Genomic DNA, 16,651 nt, shown 5'->3' with positions numbered 1-16,651 from the left:
ATGTTCTCTTTCTAACAATGCTCCATGACCACTGTCAACACAATGTCCCATGACGCCTATCATCACAATGCTCCTTGGCCCCTTTCATCACTATGCTCCATGATCCCTGTCATCACAATGTTCTAGAACAATTGTCATCACAATGCTCCATGACCCCTGTAATCACAATGCTCCATTCCCTTTTCATCACAGTGCTACAGAAATCTGGTCATCACAATTTTCCATAACCGTGTCATCACAATGCTCTATGACCCCTGTCATCACAATGCTCCACGACACTTGTCATCACAATGATCCATGACCACATTCATAACAATGCTTCATGACCACTGTCATCACAATGCTCGATGACCCTTGTCATCACAATGCTCCATGCAGTTGTCATCAGAATGCTCCTTAGGCCCTCTAATCACAATGGTCCATGCGTTTTTATCACAATGCTCCAGAATTCTTGTCATCATAATGTTCCATGGCCGTGTCATCACAATGCCCCATGACCCCTGTCATCACAATGTTCCATGTCCCCTATCATCCCAGTGCTCCATGATATCTTTCTTCACAATTCTAGATGACCACTGTCATCACAATGCCCCATGACACCTGTCTTCACATTTCGCCATGGCCCTTGTCATCGCAATGCTCCATTAACCGAGTCATCACAATATTCCAGGACACTTTTCGTCACAATGATCCTTGACCACATTCATCTGAATACTTCATGGCCTATGTATTCGCAATTTTTCATGGCCCCTGAAATCAAATTGCTCCATGTTCCCATTTTAACAATGCTCCATGACCACTGTCAACACAATGTCCCATGATGCCTGTCAACACAATGCTCCATTGCCCGTTGCATCACTACGCTCCATGATCACTGTCATCACAATGTTATAGAACAATTGTCAACACAATGCTCCATCACCCCTGTAATCACAATGCTCCATGCCCTTTTCATCACTGTGGTACAGAATTCTGGTCATCACAATATTCCATAACCGTGTCATCACAATGCTATATGACCCCTGTCATCACAATGCTCCACGACACTTGTCATCACAGTGATGCATGACCACATTCATCACAATGCTTCATGACCACTGTCATCACAAAGCTCGATGACACTTGTCATCACAATGCTCCATGCCGTTGTCATCAGAATGCTCCTTGGCCCCTCTAATCTCAATGGTCCATGCCCATTTTATCACAATTCTCCAGAATTCTTGTCATCATAATGTTCCATGGCCGTGTCATCACAATGCCCCATGACCCCTGTCATCACAATGCTCCATGGCCCCTGTCATCCCAGTGCTCCATGATATCTTTCTTCACAATTCTAGATGACCACTGTCACCACAATGCCCCATGACACCTGTCTTCACATTTCGCCATGGCCCATGTCATCGCAATGCTCCATGAACCGTGTCATCACAATATTCCAGGACACTTTTTGTCACAATGATCCTTGACCACATTCATCTGAATACTCCATGGCCTATGTATTCACAATTTTTCATGGCCCCTGAAATCAAATTGCTCCATGTTCCCTTTCTAACAAGGCTCCATGACCACTGTCAACACATTGTCCCATGACGCCTGTCATCACAATGCTCCATGGCCCTTTCATCAGTATGCTCCATGATCCCTGTCTTCACAATGTTCTAGAACAATTGTCATCACAATGCTCCATGACCCCTGTAATCACAATGCTCCATTCCCTTTTCATCACAGTGCTACCGAATTCTCGTCATCACAAAATTCCATATCCGTGTCATCGCAATGCTCTATGACCCCTGTCATCACAATGCTCCACGACAATTGTCATCACAATGATCCATAACCACATTCATCACACTGCTTCATGACCACTATCATCAAAATGCTCGATGACCCTTGTCATCATAATGCTCCATGCCGTTGTCATCAGAATGCTCCTTGGCCCCTCTAATCACAATGGTCCATGTCCTTTTTATCACAATGCTCCAGAATTCTTGTCATCATAATGTTCCATGGTCGTGTCATCACAATGCCCCATGAACCCTGTCATCACAATGCTCCATGGCCCATGTCATCCCAGTGCTCCATGATATCTTTCTTCACAATTCTAGATGACCACTGTCATCACAATGCCCCATGACACTTCTCTTCACATTTCGCCATGGCCCTTGTTATCGCAATGCTCCATGAACCGTGTCATCACAATATTCCAGGACACTTGTCGTCACAATGATCCTTGACCACATACATCTGAATATTACATGGCCTATGTATTCACAATTTTTCATGGCCCCTGAAATCAAATTGCTCCATGTTCCCTTTCTAACAAGGCTCCATGACCACTGTCAACACATTGTCCCATGACGCCTGTCATCACAATGCTCCATGGCCCCTTTCATCACTATGCTCCATGATCCCTGTCTTCACAATGTTCTAAACAATTGTCATCACAATGCCCCATGGCCCCTGTAATCACAATGCTCCATTCCCTTTTCATCACAGTGCTACAGAATTCTGCTCATCACAATATTCCATAACCGTTTCATCACAATGCTCTATGACCCCTGTCCTCACAGTGCTCCACGACACTTGTCATCACAATGATGCATGACCACATTCATCACAATGCTTCATGACCACTTTCATCACAATGCTCGATGACCCTTGTCATCAAAATGCTCCATGCCGTTGTCATCAGAATGCTCCTTGGCCCCTCTAATCACAATGGTCCATGACCTTTTTATCACAATGCTCCAGAATTCTCGTCATCATAATGTTCCATGGCCGTGTCATCACAATGCCCCATGACCCCTGTCATCACAATGCTCCATGTCCTCTGTCATCCCAGTGCTCCATGATATCTTTCTTCACAATTCTAGATGACCACTGTCATCACAATGCCCCATGACACCTGACTTCACATTTCGCCATGGCCCTTGTCATCGCAATGCTCCATGAACCGTGTCATCACAATATTCCAGGACACATTTCGTCACAATTATCCTTGACCACATTCATCTGAATAATCCATGTCCTTTGTATTCGCAATTTTTCATGGCCCCTGAAATCAAATTGCTCCATGTTCTCTTTCTAACAATGCTCCATGACCACTGTCAACACAATGTCCCATGACGCCTATCATCACAATGCTCCATGGCGCCTTTCATCACTATGTTCCATGATCCCTGTCATCACAATGTTCTAGCACAATTGTCATCACAATGCTCCATGACCCCTGTAATCACAATGCTCCATTCCCTTTTAATCACAGTGCTACAGAATTCTGGTCATCACAATATTCCATAACCGTGTCATCACAATGCTCTATGACCCCTGTCATCACAAGGCTCCACGACACTTGTCATCACAATGATCCATGACCACATTCATCACAATGCTTCATGACCACTGTCATCACAATGCTCGATGACCCTTGTCATCACAATGCTCCATGCCGTTGTCATCAAAATGCTCCTTGGCCCCTCTAATCACAATGGTCCATGCCCTTTCTATCACAATGCTCCAGAATTCTTGTCATCATAATGTTCCATGGCCGTGTCATCACAATGCCCCATGACCCCTGTCATCACAATGCTCCATGGCCCCTGTCATCCCAGTGCTCCATGATATCTTTCTTCACAATTCTCGATGACCACTGTCATCACAATGCCCCATGACACATGTCTTCACATTTTGCCATGGCCCTTGTCATCGCAATGCTCCATGAACCGTGTCATCACAATATTCCAGGACACTTTTCGTCACAATGATCCTTGACCACATTCATATGAATACTCCATGGCCTATGTATTCGCAATTTTTCATGGCCCCTGAAATCAAATTGCTCCATGTTCCCTTTCTAACAATGCTCCATGACCACTGTCAAAAAATGTCCCATGACGCCTGTCAACACAATGCTTCATTGCCCGTTTCATCACTATGTTCCATGATCCCTGTCATCACAATGTTCTAGCACAATTGTCATCACAATGCTCCATGACCCCTGTAATCACAATACTCCATTCCCTTTTCATCACAGTGCTACAGAATTCTGGTCATCAGAATATTCCATAACCATGTCATCACAATGCTCTATGAACCCTGTCATCACAATGCTCCACGACACTTGTCATCACAATGATCCATGACCACATTCATCACAATGCTTCATGACCACTGTCATCACAATGCTCGATGACACTTGTCATCACAATGCTCCATGAGGTTGTGATCAGAATGCTCTTTGGCCCCTCTAATCACAATGGTCCATGCCCATTTTATCACAATGCTCCAGAATTCTTGTCTTCATAATGTTCCTTGGCCGTGTCATCACAATGCCCCATGACCCCTGTCATCACAATGCTCCATGGCCCCTGTCATCCCAGTGCTCCATGATATCTTTCTTCACAATTCTAGAGGACCACTGTCATCACAAAGCCCCATGACACCTGTCTTCACATTTCGCCATGGCCCTTGTCATCCCAATGCTCTATGAACCGTGTCATCACAATATTCCAGGACACTTTTCGTCACAATGATCCTTGACCACATTCATCTGAATACTCCATGGCCTATGTATTCACAATTTTTTATGGTTCCTGAAATTAAATTGCTCCATGTTCTCTTTCTAACAATGCTCCATGACCACTGTCAACACAATGTCCCATGACGCCTATCATCACAATGCTCCTTGGCCCCTTTCATCACTATGCTCCATGATCCCTGTCATCACAATGTTCTAGAACAATTGTCATCACAATGCTCCATGACCCCTGTAATCACAATGCTCCATTCCCTTTTCATCACAGTGCTACAGAAATCTGGTCATCACAATTTTCCATAACCGTGTCATCACAATGCTCTATGACCCCTGTCATCACAATGCTCCACGACACTTGTCATCACAATGATCCATGACCACATTCATAACAATGCTTCATGACCACTGTCATCACAATGCTCGATGACCCTTGTCATCACAATGCTCCATGCAGTTGTCATCAGAATGCTCCTTAGGCCCTCTAATCACAATGGTCCATGCGTTTTTATCACAATGCTCCAGAATTCTTGTCATCATAATGTTCCATGGCCGTGTCATCACAATGCCCCATGACCCCTGTCATCACAATGTTCCATGTCCCCTATCATCCCAGTGCTCCATGATATCTTTCTTCACAATTCTAGATGACCACTGTCATCACAATGCCCCATGACACCTGTCTTCACATTTCGCCATGGCCCTTGTCATCGCAATGCTCCATTAACCGAGTCATCACAATATTCCAGGACACTTTTCGTCACAATGATCCTTGACCACATTCATCTGAATACTTCATGGCCTATGTATTCGCAATTTTTCATGGCCCCTGAAATCAAATTGCTCCATGTTCCCATTTTAACAATGCTCCATGACCACTGTCAACACAATGTCCCATGATGCCTGTCAACACAATGCTCCATTGCCCGTTGCATCACTACGCTCCATGATCACTGTCATCACAATGTTATAGAACAATTGTCAACACAATGCTCCATCACCCCTGTAATCACAATGCTCCATGCCCTTTTCATCACTGTGGTACAGAATTCTGGTCATCACAATATTCCATAACCGTGTCATCACAATGCTATATGACCCCTGTCATCACAATGCTCCACGACACTTGTCATCACAGTGATGCATGACCACATTCATCACAATGCTTCATGACCACTGTCATCACAAAGCTCGATGACACTTGTCATCACAATGCTCCATGCCGTTGTCATCAGAATGCTCCTTGGCCCCTCTAATCTCAATGGTCCATGCCCATTTTATCACAATTCTCCAGAATTCTTGTCATCATAATGTTCCATGGCCGTGTCATCACAATGCCCCATGACCCCTGTCATCACAATGCTCCATGGCCCCTGTCATCCCAGTGCTCCATGATATCTTTCTTCACAATTCTAGATGACCACTGTCACCACAATGCCCCATGACACCTGTCTTCACATTTCGCCATGGCCCATGTCATCGCAATGCTCCATGAACCGTGTCATCACAATATTCCAGGACACTTTTTGTCACAATGATCCTTGACCACATTCATCTGAATACTCCATGGCCTATGTATTCACAATTTTTCATGGCCCCTGAAATCAAATTGCTCCATGTTCCCTTTCTAACAAGGCTCCATGACCACTGTCAACACATTGTCCCATGACGCCTGTCATCACAATGCTCCATGGCCCTTTCATCAGTATGCTCCATGATCCCTGTCTTCACAATGTTCTAGAACAATTGTCATCACAATGCTCCATGACCCCTGTAATCACAATGCTCCATTCCCTTTTCATCACAGTGCTACCGAATTCTCGTCATCACAAAATTCCATATCCGTGTCATCGCAATGCTCTATGACCCCTGTCATCACAATGCTCCACGACAATTGTCATCACAATGATCCATAACCACATTCATCACACTGCTTCATGACCACTATCATCAAAATGCTCGATGACCCTTGTCATCATAATGCTCCATGCCGTTGTCATCAGAATGCTCCTTGGCCCCTCTAATCACAATGGTCCATGTCCTTTTTATCACAATGCTCCAGAATTCTTGTCATCATAATGTTCCATGGTCGTGTCATCACAATGCCCCATGAACCCTGTCATCACAATGCTCCATGGCCCATGTCATCCCAGTGCTCCATGATATCTTTCTTCACAATTCTAGATGACCACTGTCATCACAATGCCCCATGACACTTCTCTTCACATTTCGCCATGGCCCTTGTTATCGCAATGCTCCATGAACCGTGTCATCACAATATTCCAGGACACTTGTCGTCACAATGATCCTTGACCACATACATCTGAATATTACATGGCCTATGTATTCACAATTTTTCATGGCCCCTGAAATCAAATTGCTCCATGTTCCCTTTCTAACAAGGCTCCATGACCACTGTCAACACATTGTCCCATGACGCCTGTCATCACAATGCTCCATGGCCCCTTTCATCACTATGCTCCATGATCCCTGTCTTCACAATGTTCTAAACAATTGTCATCACAATGCCCCATGGCCCCTGTAATCACAATGCTCCATTCCCTTTTCATCACAGTGCTACAGAATTCTGCTCATCACAATATTCCATAACCGTTTCATCACAATGCTCTATGACCCCTGTCCTCACAGTGCTCCACGACACTTGTCATCACAATGATGCATGACCACATTCATCACAATGCTTCATGACCACTTTCATCACAATGCTCGATGACCCTTGTCATCAAAATGCTCCATGCCGTTGTCATCAGAATGCTCCTTGGCCCCTCTAATCACAATGGTCCATGACCTTTTTATCACAATGCTCCAGAATTCTCGTCATCATAATGTTCCATGGCCGTGTCATCACAATGCCCCATGACCCCTGTCATCACAATGCTCCATGTCCTCTGTCATCCCAGTGCTCCATGATATCTTTCTTCACAATTCTAGATGACCACTGTCACCACAATGCCCCATGACACCTGTCTTCACATTTCGCCATGGCCCTTGTCATCGCAATGCTCCATGAACCGTGTCATCACAATATTCCAGGACACTTTTTGTCACAATGATCCTTGACCACATTCATCTGAATACTCCATGGCCTATGTATTCAAAATTTTTCATGGCCCCTGAAATCAAATTGCTCCATGTTCCCTTTCTAACAATGCTCCATGACCACTGTCAACACATTGTCCCATGACGCCAGTCATCACAATGCTCCATGGCCCTTTCATCACTATGCTCCATGATCCCTGTCTTCACAATGTTCTAGAACAATTGTCATCACAATGCTCCATGACCCCTGTAATCACAATGCTTCATTCCCTTTTCATCACAGTGCTACAGAATTCTGGTAATCACAAAATTCCATAACCGTGTCATCACAATGCTCTATGACCCCTGTCATCACAATGCTACACGACACATGTCATCACAATGATCCATGACCACATTCATCACAATGCTTCATGACCACTGTCAGCACAATGCTCGATGACCCTTGTCATCACAATGCTCCATGCCGTTGTCATCAGAATGCTCCTTGGCCCCTCTAATAACAATGGTCCATGCTCTTTTTATCACAATGCTCCAGAATTCTTGTCATCATAATGTTCCATGGCCGTGTCATCACAATGCCCCATGACCCCTGTCATCACAATGCTCCATGGCCCCTGTCATCCCACTGCTCCATGATATCTTTCTTCACAATTCTAGATGACCACTGTCATCACAATGCCCCATGACACCTGTCTTCACATTTCGCCATGGCCCTTGTCATCGCAATGCTCCATGAACCGTGTCATCACAATATTCCAGGACACTTTTCGTCACAATGATCCTTGACCACATTCATCTGAATACTCCATGGCCTATGTATTCACAATTTTTCATGGCCCCTGAAATCAAATTGCTCCATGTTCCCTATCTAACAATGCTCCAGGACCACTGTCAACACAATGTCCCATGACGCCTGTCATCACAATGCTCCATGGCCCCTCTCATCACTATGCTCCATGATCCCTGTCATCACAATGTTCTAGAACAATTGTCATCACAATGCTCCATGACCCCTGTAATCACAATGCTCCATTCCCTGTTCATCACAGTGCTACAGAATTCTGGTCATCACAATATTCCATAACCATGTCATCACAATGCTCTATGACCCCTGTCATCACAATGCTCCACGACACTTTTCATCACAATGATTCATGACCACATTCATAACAACGCTTCATGCCCACTGTCATCACAATGCTCGATGACCCTTGTCATCACAATGCTCCATGCCGTTGTCATCAGAATGCTCCTTGGCCCTTCTAATTACAATGGTCCATGCCCTTTTTATCACAATGCTCCAGAATTCTTGTCATCATAATGTTCCATGGCCGTGTCATCACAATGCCCCATGACCCCTGTCATCACAATGCTCCATGGCCCCTGTCATCCCAGTGCTCCATGATATCTTTCTTCACAATTCTAGAGGACCACTGTCATCACAATGCCCCATGACACCTGTCTTCACATTTCGCCATGGCCCTTGTCATCGCAATGCTCCATGAACCGTGTCATCACAATATTCCAGGACACATTTCGTCACAATGATCCTTGACCACATTCATCTGAATACTCCATGGCCTATGTATTCACAATTTTTCATGGCCCCTGAAATCAAATTGCTCCATGTTCCTTTTCAAACAATGCTCCATGACCACTGTCAACACAATGTCCCATGACGCCTATCATCACAATGCTCCATGGCCCCTTTCATCACTATGCTCCATGATCCGTGTCATCACAATGTTCTAGAACAATTGTCATCACAATGCTCCATGACCCCTGTAATCACAATGCTCCATTCCCTTTTCATCACAGTGCTACAGAATTCTGGTCATCACAATATTCCATAACCGTGTCATCACAATGCTCTATGACCCCTGTCATCACAATGCTCCACGACACTTGTCATCACAATGATCCATGACCACATTCATCACAATGCTTCATGACCACTGTCATCACAATGCTCGATGACCCTTGTCATCACAATGCTCCATGCCGTTGTCATCAGAATGCTCCTTGGCCCCTCTAATCACAATGGTCCATGACCTTTTTATCACAATTCTCCAAAATTCTTGTCATCATAATGTTCCATGGCTGTGTCATCACAATGCCCCATGACCCCTGTCATCACAATGCTCCATGGCCCCTGTTATCCCAGTGCTCCATGATATCTTTCTTCACAATTCTAGATGACCACTGTCATCACAATGCCCCATGACACCTGCCTTCACATTTCGCCATGGCCCTTGTCATCGCAATGCTCCATGAACCGTGTCATCACAATATTCCAGGACACTTGTCGTCACAATGATCCTTGACCACATTCATCTGAATATTCCATGGCCTATGTATTCACAATTTTTCATGGCCCCTGAAATCAAATTGCTCCATGTTCCCTTTCTAACAATGCTCCATGACCACTGTCAAAACATTGTCCCATGACGCCTGTCATCACAATGCTCCATGGCCACTTTCATCACTATGCTCCATGATCCCTGTCTTCACAATGTTCTAAACAATTGTCATCACAATGCTCCATGGCCCCTGTAATCACAATGCTCCATTCCCTTTTCATCACAGTGCTACAGAATTCTGCTCATCACAATATTCCATAACCGTGTCATCACAATGCTCTATGACCCCTGTCATCACAGTGCTCCACGACACTTGTCATCACAATGATGCATGACCACATTCATCACCATGCTTCATGACCACTGTCATCACAATGCTCGATGACCATTGTCATCACAATGCTCCATGCCGTTGTCATCAGAATGCTCCTTGGCCCCTCTAATCACAATGGTCCATGCCCGTTTTATCACAATGCTCCAGAATTCTTGTCATCATAATGTTCCATGGCCGTGTCATCACAATGCCCCATGACGCCTGTCATCACAATGCTTCATGGCCCCTTTCATCACTATGCTCCATGATCCCTGTCATCACAATGTTCTAGAAAAATTTTCATCACAATGCTCCATGACCCCTGTAATCACAATGCTCCATTCCCTTTTCATCACAGTGCTACAGAATTCTGGTCATCACAATATTCCATAACCGTGTCATCACAATGCTCTATGACCCCTGTCATCACAATGCTCCACGACACTTGTCATCACAATGATCCATGACCACATTCATCACAATGCTTCATGACCACTGTCATCACAATACTCGATGACACTTGTCATCACAATGCTCCATGCCGTTGTCATCAGAATGCTCCTTGGCCGCTCTAATCACAATGGTCCATGCCCTTTTTATCACAATGCTCCAGAATTCTTGTCATCATAATGTTCCATGGCCGTGTCATCACAATGCCCCATGACCCCTGTCATCACAATGCTCCATGGCCTCTGTCCTCCCAGTGCTCCATGATATCTTTCTTCACAATTCTAGATGACCACTGTCACCACAATGCCCCATGACACCTGTCTTCACATTTCGCCATGGCCCTTGTCATCGCAATGCTCCATGAACCGTGTCATCACAATATTCCAGGACACTTTTCGTCACAATGATCCTTGACCATATTCATCTGAATAATCCATGGCCTATGTATTCAAAATTTTTCATGGCCCCTGAAATCAAATTGCTCCATGTTCCCTTTCTAACAATGCTCCATGACCACTGTCAACACAATGTCCCATGACGCCTGTCATCACAATGCTCCATGGCCCCTTTCATCACTATGCTCCATGATCCTTGTCTTCACAATGTTCTAAACAATTGTCATCACATTGCTCCATGACCACTGTAATCAGAATTCTCCATTCCATTTTCATCACAGTGCTACAGAATTCTGGTCATCACAATATTTCATAACCGTGTCATCACAATGCTCTATGACCCCTGTCATCACAATGCTGCACAACACTTGTCATCACAATGATCCATGACCACATTCATCACAATGCTTCATGACCACTGTCATCACAATGCTCGATGACCCTTGTCATCACAATTCTCCATGCCATTGTCATCAGAATGCTCCATGTTCCTCTAATCACAAGGGTCCATGCCCTTTTTATCACAATGCTCGATAATTTTTGTCATCATAATGTTCCATGGCCGTGTCATCACAATGCCCCATGACCCCTGTCATCACAATGTTCCATGGCCCCTATCATCCCAGTGCTCCATGATATCTTTCTTCACAATTCTAGATGACCACTGTCATCACAATGCCCCATGACACCTGACTTCACATTTCGCCATGGCCCTTGTCATCGCAATGCTCCATGAACCGTGTCATCACAATATTCCAGGACACATTTCGTCACAATTATCCTTGACCACATTCATCTGAATACTCCATGTCCTTTGTATTCGCAATTTTTCATGGCCCCTGAAATCAAATTGCTCCATGTTCTCTTTCTAACAATGCTCCATGACCACTGTCAACACAATGTCCCATGACGCCTATCATCACAATGCTCCATGGCCCCTTTCATCACTATGCTCCATGATCCCTGTCATCACAATATTCTAGAACAATTGTCATCACAATGCTCCATGACCCCTGTAATCACAATGCTCCATTCCCTTTTCATCACAGTGCTACAGAATTCTGGTCATCACAATATTCCATAACCGTGTCATCACAATGCTCTATGACCCCTGTCATCACAATGCTCCACGACACTTGTCATCACAATGATCCATGACCACATTCATCACAATGCTTCATGACCACTGTCATCACAATGCTCGATGACCCTTGTCATCACAATGCTCCATGCCGTTGTCATCAGAATGCTCCTTGGCCCCTCTAATCACAATGGTCCATGACCTTTTTATCACAATTCTCCAAAATTCTTGTCATCATAATGTTCCATGGCTGTGTCATCACAATGCCCCATGACCCCTGTCATCACAATGCTCCATGGCCCCTGTTATCCCAGTGCTCCATGATATCTTTCTTCACAATTCTAGATGACCACTGTCATCACAATGCCCCATGACACCTGCCTTCACATTTCGCCATGGCCCTTGTCATCGCAATGCTCCATGAACCGTGTCATCACAATATACCAGGACACTTGTCGTCACAATGATCCTTGACCACATTCATCTGAATATTCCATGGCCTATGTATTCACAATTTTTCATGGCCCCTGAAATCAAATTGCTCCATGTTCCCTTTCTAACAATGCTCCATGACCACTGTCAAAACATTGTCCCATGACGCCTGTCATCACAATGCTCCATGGCCACTTTCATCACTATGCTCCATGATCCCTGTCTTCACAATGTTCTAAACAATTGTCATCACAATGCTCCATGGCCCCTGTAATCACAATGCTCCATTCCCTTTTCATCACAGTGCTACAGAATTCTGCTCATCACAATATTCCATAACCGTGTCATCACAATGCTCTATGACCCCTGTCATCACAGTGCTCCACGACACTTGTCATCACAATGATGCATGACCACATTCATCACCATGCTTCATGACCACTGTCATCACAATGCTCGATGACCATTGTCATCACAATGCTCCATGCCGTTGTCATCAGAATGCTCCTTGGCCCCTCTAATCACAATGGTCCATGCCCGTTTTATCACAATGCTCCAGAATTCTTGTCATCATAATGTTCCATGGCCGTGTCATCACAATGCCCCATGACGCCTGTCATCACAATGCTTCATGGCCCCTTTCATCACTATGCTCCATGATCCCTGTCATCACAATGTTCTAGAAAAATTTTCATCACAATGCTCCATGACCCCTGTAATCACAATGCTCCATTCCCTTTTCATCACAGTGCTACAGAATTCTGGTCATCACAATATTCCATAACCGTGTCATCACAATGCTCTATGACCCCTGTCATCACAATGCTCCACGACACTTGTCATCACAATGATCCATGACCACATTCATCACAATGCTTCATGACCACTGTCATCACAATACTCGATGACACTTGTCATCACAATGCTCCATGCCGTTGTCATCAGAATGCTCCTTGGCCGCTCTAATCACAATGGTCCATGCCCTTTTTATCACAATGCTCCAGAATTCTTGTCATCATAATGTTCCATGGCCGTGTCATCACAATGCCCCATGACCCCTGTCATCACAATGCTCCATGGCCTCTGTCCTCCCAGTGCTCCATGATATCTTTCTTCACAATTCTAGATGACCACTGTCACCACAATGCCCCATGACACCTGTCTTCACATTTCGCCATGGCCCTTGTCATCGCAATGCTCCATGAACCGTGTCATCACAATATTCCAGGACACTTTTCGTCACAATGATCCTTGACCATATTCATCTGAATAATCCATGGCCTATGTATTCAAAATTTTTCATGGCCCCTGAAATCAAATTGCTCCATGTTCCCTTTCTAACAATGCTCCATGACCACTGTCAACACAATGTCCCATGACGCCTGTCATCACAATGCTCCATGGCCCCTTTCATCACTATGCTCCATGATCCTTGTCTTCACAATGTTCTAAACAATTGTCATCACATTGCTCCATGACCACTGTAATCAGAATTCTCCATTCCATTTTCATCACAGTGCTACAGAATTCTGGTCATCACAATATTTCATAACCGTGTCATCACAATGCTCTATGACCCCTGTCATCACAATGCTGCACAACACTTGTCATCACAATGATCCATGACCACATTCATCACAATGCTTCATGACCACTGTCATCACAATGCTCGATGACCCTTGTCATCACAATTCTCCATGCCATTGTCATCAGAATGCTCCATGTTCCTCTAATCACAAGGGTCCATGCCCTTTTTATCACAATGCTCGATAATTTTTGTCATCATAATGTTCCATGGCCGTGTCATCACAATGCCCCATGACCCCTGTCATCACAATGTTCCATGGCCCCTATCATCCCAGTGCTCCATGATATCTTTCTTCACAATTCTAGATGACCACTGTCATCACAATGCCCCATGACACCTGACTTCACATTTCGCCATGGCCCTTGTCATCGCAATGCTCCATGAACCGTGTCATCACAATATTCCAGGACACATTTCGTCACAATTATCCTTGACCACATTCATCTGAATACTCCATGTCCTTTGTATTCGCAATTTTTCATGGCCCCTGAAATCAAATTGCTCCATGTTCTCTTTCTAACAATGCTCCATGACCACTGTCAACACAATGTCCCATGACGCCTATCATCACAATGCTCCATGGCCCCTTTCATCACTATGCTCCATGATCCCTGTCATCACAATATTCTAGAACAATTGTCATCACAATGCTCCATGACCCCTGTAATCACAATGCTGCATTCCCTTTTCATCACAGTGCTACAGAATTCTGGTCATCACAATATTCCATAACCGTGTCATCACAATGCTCTATGACCCCTGTCATCACAATGCTCCACGACACTTGTCATCACAATGATCCATGACCACATTCATCACAATGCTTCATGACCACTGTCATCACAATGCTCGATGACCCTTGTCATCACAATGCTCCATGCCGTTGTCATCAGAATGCTCCTTGGCCCCTCTAATCACAATGGTCCATGACCTTTTTATCACAATTCTCCAAAATTCTTGTCATCATAATGTTCCATGGCTGTGTCATCACAATGCCCCATGACCCCTGTCATCACAATGCTCCATGGCCCCTGTTATCCCAGTGCTCCATGATATCTTTCTTCACAATTCTAGATGACCACTGTCATCACAATGCCCCATGACACCTGCCTTCACATTTCGCCATGGCCCTTGTCATCGCAATGCTCCATGAACCGTGTCATCACAATATTCCAGGACACTTGTCGTCACAATGATCCTTGACCACATTCATCTGAATATTCCATGGCCTATGTATTCACAATTTTTCATGGCCCCTGAAATCAAATTGCTCCATGTTCCCTTTCTAACAATGCTCCATGACCACTGTCAAAACATTGTCCCATGACGCCTGTCATCACAATGCTCCATGGCCACTTTCATCACTATGCTCCATGATCCCTGTCTTCACAATGTTCTAAACAATTGTCATCACAATGCTCCATGGCCCCTGTAATCACAATGCTCCATTCCCTTTTCATCACAGTGCTACAGAATTCTGCTCATCACAATATTCCATAACCGTGTCATCACAATGCTCTATGACCCCTGTCATCACAGTGCTCCACGACACTTGTCATCACAATGATGCATGACCACATTCATCACCATGCTTCATGACCACTGTCATCACAATGCTCGATGACCCTTGTCATCACAATGCTCCATGCCGTTGTCATCAGAATGCTCCTTGGCCCCTCTAATCACAATGGTCCATGCCCTTTCTATCACAATGCTCCAGAATTCTTGTCATCATAATGTTCCATGGCCGTGTCATCACAATGCCCCATGACCCCTGTCATCACAATGCTCCATGGCCCCTGTCATCCCAGTGCTCCATGATATCTTTCTTCACAATTCTCGATGACCACTGTCATCACAATGCCCCATGACACATGTCTTCACATTTTGCCATGGCCCTTGTCATCGCAATGCTCCATGAACCGTGTCATCACAATATTCCAGGACACTTTTCGTCACAATGATCCTTGACCACATTCATATGAATACTCCATGGCCTATGTATTCGCAATTTTTCATGGCCCCTGAAATCAAATTGCTCCATGTTCCCTTTCTAACAATGCTCCATGACCACTGTCAACAAAATGTCCCATGACGCCTGTCAACACAATGCTTCATTGCCCGTTTCATCACTATGTTCCATGATCCCTGTCATCACAATGTTCTAGCACAATTGTCATCACAATGCTCCATGACCCCTGTAATCACAATACTCCATTCCCTTTTCATCACAGTGCTACAGAATTCTGGTCATCAGAATATTCCATAACCATGTCATCACAATGCTCTATGAACCCTGTCATCACAATGCTCCACGACACTTGTCATGACAATGATCCATGACCACATTCATCACAATGCTTCATGACCACTGTCATCACAATGCTCGATGACACTTGTCATCACAATGCTCCATGAGGTTGTGATCAGAATGCTCC

The sequence above is a fragment of the Eschrichtius robustus genome, unplaced genomic scaffold (genome assembly GCF_028021215.1).
Source record: "Eschrichtius robustus isolate mEscRob2 unplaced genomic scaffold, mEscRob2.pri scaffold_26, whole genome shotgun sequence".
NCBI classification, from domain to species: Eukaryota; Metazoa; Chordata; class Mammalia; order Artiodactyla; family Eschrichtiidae; genus Eschrichtius; species Eschrichtius robustus.
Note: the sequence above shows the minus strand (reverse complement) of the source record.